Raw genomic sequence first — 7,805 nt, 5'->3', positions numbered from 1 at the left:
AATTAAAGCACGATCATACACTATTCTCGAAGAACGCACGCCAACGCCACATGTCATAGGACTGCTCAACACACACAAAAGCCTCCTCTGGATTTAGCTTTGGCACCACCTCTTCTCTAGCTAAGCTTTCCCCAGGCCTCATACTAGACCCTGTCAACACAGAGTGAGCGTAGAGGAAGGTATAGTGTCTATGGTCCTCTCAGCCTCTCTGGACCCCATTCCTTCCTTCTCATCCACAGTGCTGATGCCAGAGGCTCTCTTGGGCTATTGGAGAAGGAGCCTCCCAACCAGTACTGTCCAAAAGGTAGACAATGGGAGCCACAAAGACAGACCACACAGAGAAATTTAAACTTAGTGGCCCCTTTGAAGAAGGCGAAAAGAAACACGTGATATCAGTTTTAATAATGTGTTCTATTTGACACAACCTATGAAAAATATCACGTCAACATGCAATCAATGTAAAAAAGCTATTACTTGGATATTTACCCTTTTTTAGTGAAGTCTTCAAATTTGAGTGTGGATTTTACACTGACGGCCCATTTGACTAGGACTAGCCACATTTCAAGAACAGAAGAGCCACGTGGTCTCGTGGCTGCCATATTGAGCAGCATCAGTCGAAGAGTTTCAGGTGATCTCATGGCCTCAAGCCTTGGTAAGTTGTATTTTTTTAGAGGACAGACATTTTCTCTCACACATCTTTTATTTTTTCAATGAGGTCCATGAGAGAAAGTTTCAATAAATTCTTCTTTTCCTTGTAAATACTTTTTGAACCCAATTCCCTGCCTTTCCACACCCAGTTACCTGCCTGAAGGAACCCTTCCCCTTTGCCATTTCCCCCTTTGTCTCAAGGGCACTATGTTCTTCTTCTCATTTTCAAAAGGCAATTCTTCAGTGAAGTAAAGCTGAAACAAGTGTGGCCTCCTTAAGACTCCATGGAGGATTTGGCCATTCTAATGCTATCATTCCTAGTACAGTGCACTGCATTTGCTTGAGAACATTTCACCTCTCTTATGAGACTGAGGTTTTTTTTTGTTGTTTTTTTTTAAAAAGCATGTATCTTACCTCTGTACACACTGTACTTAGCAGAGCTTTGGCACAAGGCTGCTCATGATGTGGCAGCCCAGTTGCTGTGGAACGGATGGTTTAAGAGAGAAAGAAAATGAGGAAGAAAGAATAAGACAAGAGCCACGGTGTGTTTTAGAACCTAACTTTGGATGTGACACACCATCACTTTAGCCATAGTCTCTTGGCTACACAGATCACTCCTGGTCCGGTGTGGGGGGCGACTACACAAGGTGTGAATACCAGGAGGTGGGGACCATCTTGGAAGCTGGTAAGAAATGCAATAAATCACTTTTAAACAGCAAAGACCCTGAATTTAGTCGTAGATAGCACATAAGTCATTGACTTTAAGATGTTATGCAACTAACAAAGTCAAGCCCTTCCCATTGTCTTCACACATGTTCTCCTGTCACATTGATACTATGGCTCAGTGTTTGTGCTGTATAATTATTTCTTGCATAATTCCAAGTGCCTTCCATGAGTCCATCTCAGTAAGCCAGCCCTGAAGTCTGGTAAGTCAGCAACCTCCACCAACAGTGTGTAAATGGATCTTGATATGGATGAGTAGAGTTCAGTTTACTGTGAAGAATGGATTCATTTGTCAAGGTTTTCTCGATTTTTTGAAGTTTTAATTCAAAGAGGAAGCTATAAACATCTAGGCTTTCTGCAACTGAAAGCAATAACCACACAACAATTGTAAAGAAACGTGAAGGAAACAGTTGTTTTATAAGTTTAAAAAAATATTGAAAATTTATTTCAATGTAGGAAACGAGATTTAGGTAATAACCGTATTAAAAACATATGAGCCCTGGCAATTAAGTTCATGAACTCATCCTAGAAAAAGTGCTACATACCTCATTGCTGAATATCACTACAGTCACCTTCGAAGTACTCCCCTTGGGAAGCTATGCACTGATGCCAGTGTCTAGTCCACCCTTCAAAGCAATTGTGGAACTCTTTTTCTGGAATGGCCATCAGAGTTCTCATTGTATTACCCTTAATGTCCAGAATGTCATCAAAATATCTTCCTTTCAATATTTCCTTTATTTTGGGGTAAAGAAAGAAGTCATTGGGGACCAAATCAGCTGAGCAGGGAAGGTGTTCCAATAAAGTTATTTGTTTACTGGCTAAAAACTCCCTCACAGACAGTGCCGTGTGAGCTGGTGCATTGTTGTTATGCAAGAGCCATGAATTGTTGGCCAAAAGTTCATGTCATTTGACTTTTTCACACAGCCTTTCCAGCACTTCTAAACAGTAAACTTGGTTAACTGTTTGCCCAGATGGTACAAATGAATAATCCCTCGGCTATCAAAAAATAATAGCATTGCAACAAGTTCGCGAACTTAATTGTCAGAACTTGTATATGTATGTCTATACATGAATGCAAAAACATTTAAAACATGAGGTTAGAAAAATAGAAGTTCCGTTTTTTTATTCCCATATCATCTTATGAAGCTCACTTTGGACACAATTGTCTTACATAAAATTATCCTCCTCTGATTCAGTTGGACTTCCAGTGGGACATGGCCAACTGTGGCATTGGGACAGAGAAGGCGAGGATGTGGGATTCTTCCCTGGATCTACTCACACTTACACATTCACATAAGCACTACTAAGGGGTTCCTGGTGGAAAAAGTGGGTTGGACTCTAATATCTTTTGGATTTCTGGAATATAGAAGCATGTCTGATGAACAGTAGTGGTCCCAAATGGAGGCTGAGTAGAAAAAGACAGCAGTGTCAGAGAGGGAACTCACAGTAAAGGGCTGAAGTGTTAGAGAGGAGGGTGAATGCTGGAGTGGAGGCCTAAGTGTGAGTTGGGTCCAGGCAGTTTTACTGTGAAACTCCTGCTGATATAGTGAAGAGCTCGGGGAGGAAGTATTCTATCTTGTACTGTAGAGACATAATCTGGACAGATTGACAGAGATCTACTCACAGTGGGTGTGTGTGGGGGTCACTGTTTGATTGGAGCCCCATTCTTACAGGTCTGTTAGGGTTTAAGCTGGAAAGTCAAAGTTCAGCCACAGCATGGTACCAGGTAAATCATAACACAGAAAGGTCTGAGAACTTCCAATCCCAAATGCTCCAACCTGGTACTTGTCTCTCACCTCCCAAGGATGGTTGATGTTGGGGCTAGAGGTGATGCCCCAATTTCTCTGCCTTTGGGAGAGGAGGAGCCCATTTTTACCAACAATGTTGCCTCTAGCTGTACCATCAGTGGGAGAAAAGTCTAACTGCAGAATGACACCCTAGTGGAAATTTCCAGCTCGGGGCTATTGTGTGGTCCTGGCTTGGCCAGCGATGGATTCATAAATGGCTAGAACTGATTTCTGGACACAAGTGAACACCCCTAGAGATTCTTAAAACAAAAAAAAATGAGAAAAGAATCTTGGAAGCACTTCAGTTTTCTGCAGCCAGGAAGAGTATTTTTATAGCCATGGTTTCAATTCTATGAGCAGGGAAATGAGACTGAGATGTTCCTGTTGAACACCCCAGACTGTCCTGCTAGAACCACTAGATTAAATCTGAGGATAGTGCCATAAAAGTAGAGCAACCAATTTTGGCTATCTTACCAGATATTCCACTATTTGCTAAAATAATGCAATGGTAACTGATGCAATGGCTTCCATTTTAGAATATCACACACACACACAAAAAGCCAAAAAACATCTATAGGAAAAATAAACAGTCCCATGCCTTTGGCAGAAAAGTTGAACCAAGTTATCAGCTGCTGACATGGAGGCATTGACAAACCCATTCTTCTCTGCCTGCCGAAACCTCACTAAAATACAGGCAAGACAAAAAATTGTGGCTCAAACCCACATGGCCAAAGAGACTTGGAGAAGAGATGACAGCACATAACTGATGTCAACAAGAACTGAGAGCTGGAAGGTACATTGCACCTGACTGTAGACCAGGAAAAGCTGAAACTTCAACCTGCAGCAGAGCAAGCCGCAAAACTAGGGGTTTTCTCCTGAAGAATTCTGGGAAAACCTAGGCATTTCAGTTGCATATTCCTCAGAAGGCAAGGAAAAGAGAAGAACTCGTTGGAAGATGTTGTAAGTAGAAACTAGATCTCCAGATTCTGTCCTTTACTTTGTACAGTGAGATGATTATCCCTCTTGCATTGCCTCAGAAGACTAGAAGTTGGGAAAGGTCAAAAAAGATATAGCTGAAAAGATAAGGCCAAATAGCTGAAAGCAGAATGAAAGCTTCACTGCAAAAAGGAAATTTAGGTGAAAGTCTGCACCCTGAACAGGGAAAGTCCCAAGTCTTCCTCCACCTTGGCTGGTAGAAGATTGGCAGCAAGGTAGAAGATTAGAGTTGAGCTGTCCAACATGGTAGCCACTAGCTACAAGGGTTATTTACATTTAAATTAAGCAAAATTAAATAAAATTTTAAAATTCACTTTTGTCACTGTACTAACCACATTGCTAGTGCCCAATAGCCACATGTAACTAGGGGCTACCATATTGGACAGCACTAATATTGAACAGTTTCATCACCACACAGGTTCTATTGGACAATAGTAAATTAAAGAATCCCTCCCTGAGGAAACTGCCCAGGCTGAGAGAAAAGACCTACAGAGACTTACATTCATTGATCACCCAGACTGAACGCCAACAGTTAACAATGCGCACTCATGCAAAAAGAACTTCTATCAGAAATTCAGTGTCTCGTTCTTAAAGATAAAATGCCAAATCTGAATGACCAAATATCCGATGAAATTCCCAACCATGAAACACAAAAGGAGGTAATATGTATGTTACATCCATGAAAGAAAAATAAGAGAATACAAAGTTATGACAGGCAAATGAAAAAAACGAAATGGATTAGATGGTAAAGTCTCTTAGAATGTCAAACAAAAAAGAGTTGAAAACAGGAGAGGGAACTTAAGATAATTAATGTATATGTCCATGAGGTTCATCTTTTAACTAAAAGGAGTTCCACAAAAAAAACAGAACAAAAGGGGAGGGAGAAATCATCAGAGAAATAATAGAATGAGATTTCCCAGAACTTTCCAGATTGAAAGGCACATTGAGTGTACAGCACTATGAATAAAGTAAAACATATGTCAAGGCACGTCATCATGACATTTTTGAGCACTGGGGATAAAGAGAAGACTCTCAAGTATTTCTGAGAACAAAAACAAGTCACACACAAAGGATCAAGTATCAAGATCACACTAGTGTCATCAAAAGTGACACTGAAAGCTGGAAGACAAAACGACATCTCTAAAGCACTAAGGAAAAATGACTTTCAACCTAAAATTCTATACCCAAGGGTGGAGGTAGAATAAAGACATTTTCAGATATGAAATGGATAAAAAATTTACTTCATGTGTCAGTCAATGTGGGTAGGAAACAGAGGATTCACTCAAATTGAGGAGAGTGTAACTATTTGCAAATGTATGGTCAAGGTTAAGGGAATCTAACCAGGAATGGTGAAGTACCCTGAAGCTGGCAGGAGCAGGGAGCTGTTACAAAGCTAAGTGCTGAAGGCACAAAGAGAGGGACCCACTCAGGAAGCTGGAGAGGCAGCTGCAGCTACAGGAGACAATCACCGGACAGCAGCTATGGCCCCCACCAACTCACAGCTCAACAAGGAATGAGCTGGAGAGCAAATACCCCCACTTCCTTTTCCTCCCACTCAACTTTCATAACTCCTATTGACCAAAGCCAACTACCAGCCACAGGGCAAGGAGCCTATTGATGAAGTCTCCATAAATGCCAGTCTCCCGGAGCACAGTGCCCTGCAATGACAACTTTCAGCACCCCTGGATGTACTCCTTCTCAGAAGGTCACTGGAAGGTGTGATTCAGTAAAATGGAAGAGTAAACTGAAGAAGAAAAGGACACAGGATCCTGGAAACAGGGACACTAAAACAGAAAAATGTGTGTGTGTGTGTGGGGGGGGGGGATCCCAGGATGATAGTGAAGAGAAATCCCAAGAAAATAACTATATCTCAAATACACAGTATCTCAAAAGAGCAAAATTCCAAATTGGAGAAGACAGAGTGCTGTTGAGAAGTGGTGCCAAGAACAGAAAGATGAAATAAAAACAGAGTTGGCATGTTTAGAAATTAAGAGATTATCATCTTTATCAGACAGGTTAGAGATATATTAATGATACTTTTTGAAAAATAAGCAAATAGGGGGTGGCAATTATTAGCTCCAAAGAAAGTTAAAAGTTGTCTAGAAAGGAAATAGAATTATGATTTACTATAACATACATTACAGTGTAATATAGTGAGCAATGTTTACATAGTTGTAGTAGAGACAATAATGACCACCAAAGATGTTCATGTCCTACTCCTTGGAACCTGTGTGTGAATGGTAGAAAGGGACTTGCAGATGTGATCAAGTTAATGTTGAGATGAGGAGATTATCTTAGAGGCTGTGGCTGGGCCCAACGTAATCACAAGTGAGAAAAGGAGACAGAAAGATCAGAGGCAGAGAAGCACCAGGGAAACAATAGTCAGTGATACAATGTGAGAAAGATTTAACCCGCCATTGTTGGCTTTGAAGATGAAAAGAGGTTATAAGCTGAGGACTGTGGGTGGCTTCTAAAAACTGGAAAAGGCAAGAAACACATTTTTCCCCAGAGCCTCCAGAAGGAATGTAGCCCAGGAAGATGCATTTCAGGCTTCCAACTTCCAGAAGTGTAAGATAATAAATCTGTATTGTTTTAAGCCTCTAAGTTTGTGGTAATTTGTTACAGCAAAAATACAAAACTAATGCAATAGACATAGGAATATAATCAAATAATATTATTTAACCAAAAATTGTGAAGATTTTGTGGTGGTTTTAAAATATGTCCACAAATTCTTTGACGATTCTCTTTTCAAAAAGGCCTAATTTTCTTCCTTTTTGTGATTCAGTTCTAATGAATAGAAGGTACCAGAAGTGATGGTATGTAACTTCTGGGCCAAGTCACAAAAGATGGGAGCTTCTGCTTACATTGTCTTGGATCACTCACTCTTAGGGAAGCCACTTGTCATGTCATGAAGACACTCAAGCAACTGTAGAAAGGCCCAAATAGGGAAGAACAACCAACACCAACTGGCCATCCATGTGAGTCACTTTGAAATCACATCCTTTAGCTCCAGAAATTCCTGACCCAAGAAAACTGTGAGATAATAAATGCTTATTATGGCACTAACTTCTACAATAATTTGTTACGCAGTAGTAGATATTTGATACATGATTAAATTGGGAGGATGAGTGAATGGGGGGGGGGAGAGAGAGAGAGAGAGAGAGAGAGAGAGAGAGAGAGAGAGAGAGAGAGAGATTGAGTGGAGAAAAGCTAAATAAGTATTTTTCGTAGAAGAAAGCCAATAGGTAGTATAAAAACCTGAAAATCAGAAAATAGAGGCATAAACATGTTATTTGAAATATAGAAGAAACATCTGAAAGAGAAGACAGTGCTTGCTTCGAGGTAGCAAGAATCGAGAGTGGAGAGTGGGGTTTAATCTTATTAAAAACAGTGAGAGCTATAATTGAATTTTAAACTATATACATACCATGGTTTTATAAAACAAAAAAATTTAAAAAGCAACTTCCATGGAATTCTCCCAGAGGATCCAATGTCAGAGACCATCTTGCTCAGAGAAGTAAGCTCTCAGCTCTCTGATTCGGCAAGAAGACTATTAAGAGGTAGTCTTCTGAGATGAAGGTCCAGGGATTCTAGGCAGAGATTCTCAGAGAAGAGAGTCTGACAGCCAGTCAGACCTGGACAACACATTCA

The sequence above is a fragment of the Rhinolophus sinicus genome, linkage group LG06 (assembly GCF_036562045.2).
Source record: "Rhinolophus sinicus isolate RSC01 linkage group LG06, ASM3656204v1, whole genome shotgun sequence".
Taxonomy (NCBI): Eukaryota; Metazoa; Chordata; class Mammalia; order Chiroptera; family Rhinolophidae; genus Rhinolophus; species Rhinolophus sinicus.
This window is presented reverse-complemented; position numbering follows the sequence as displayed.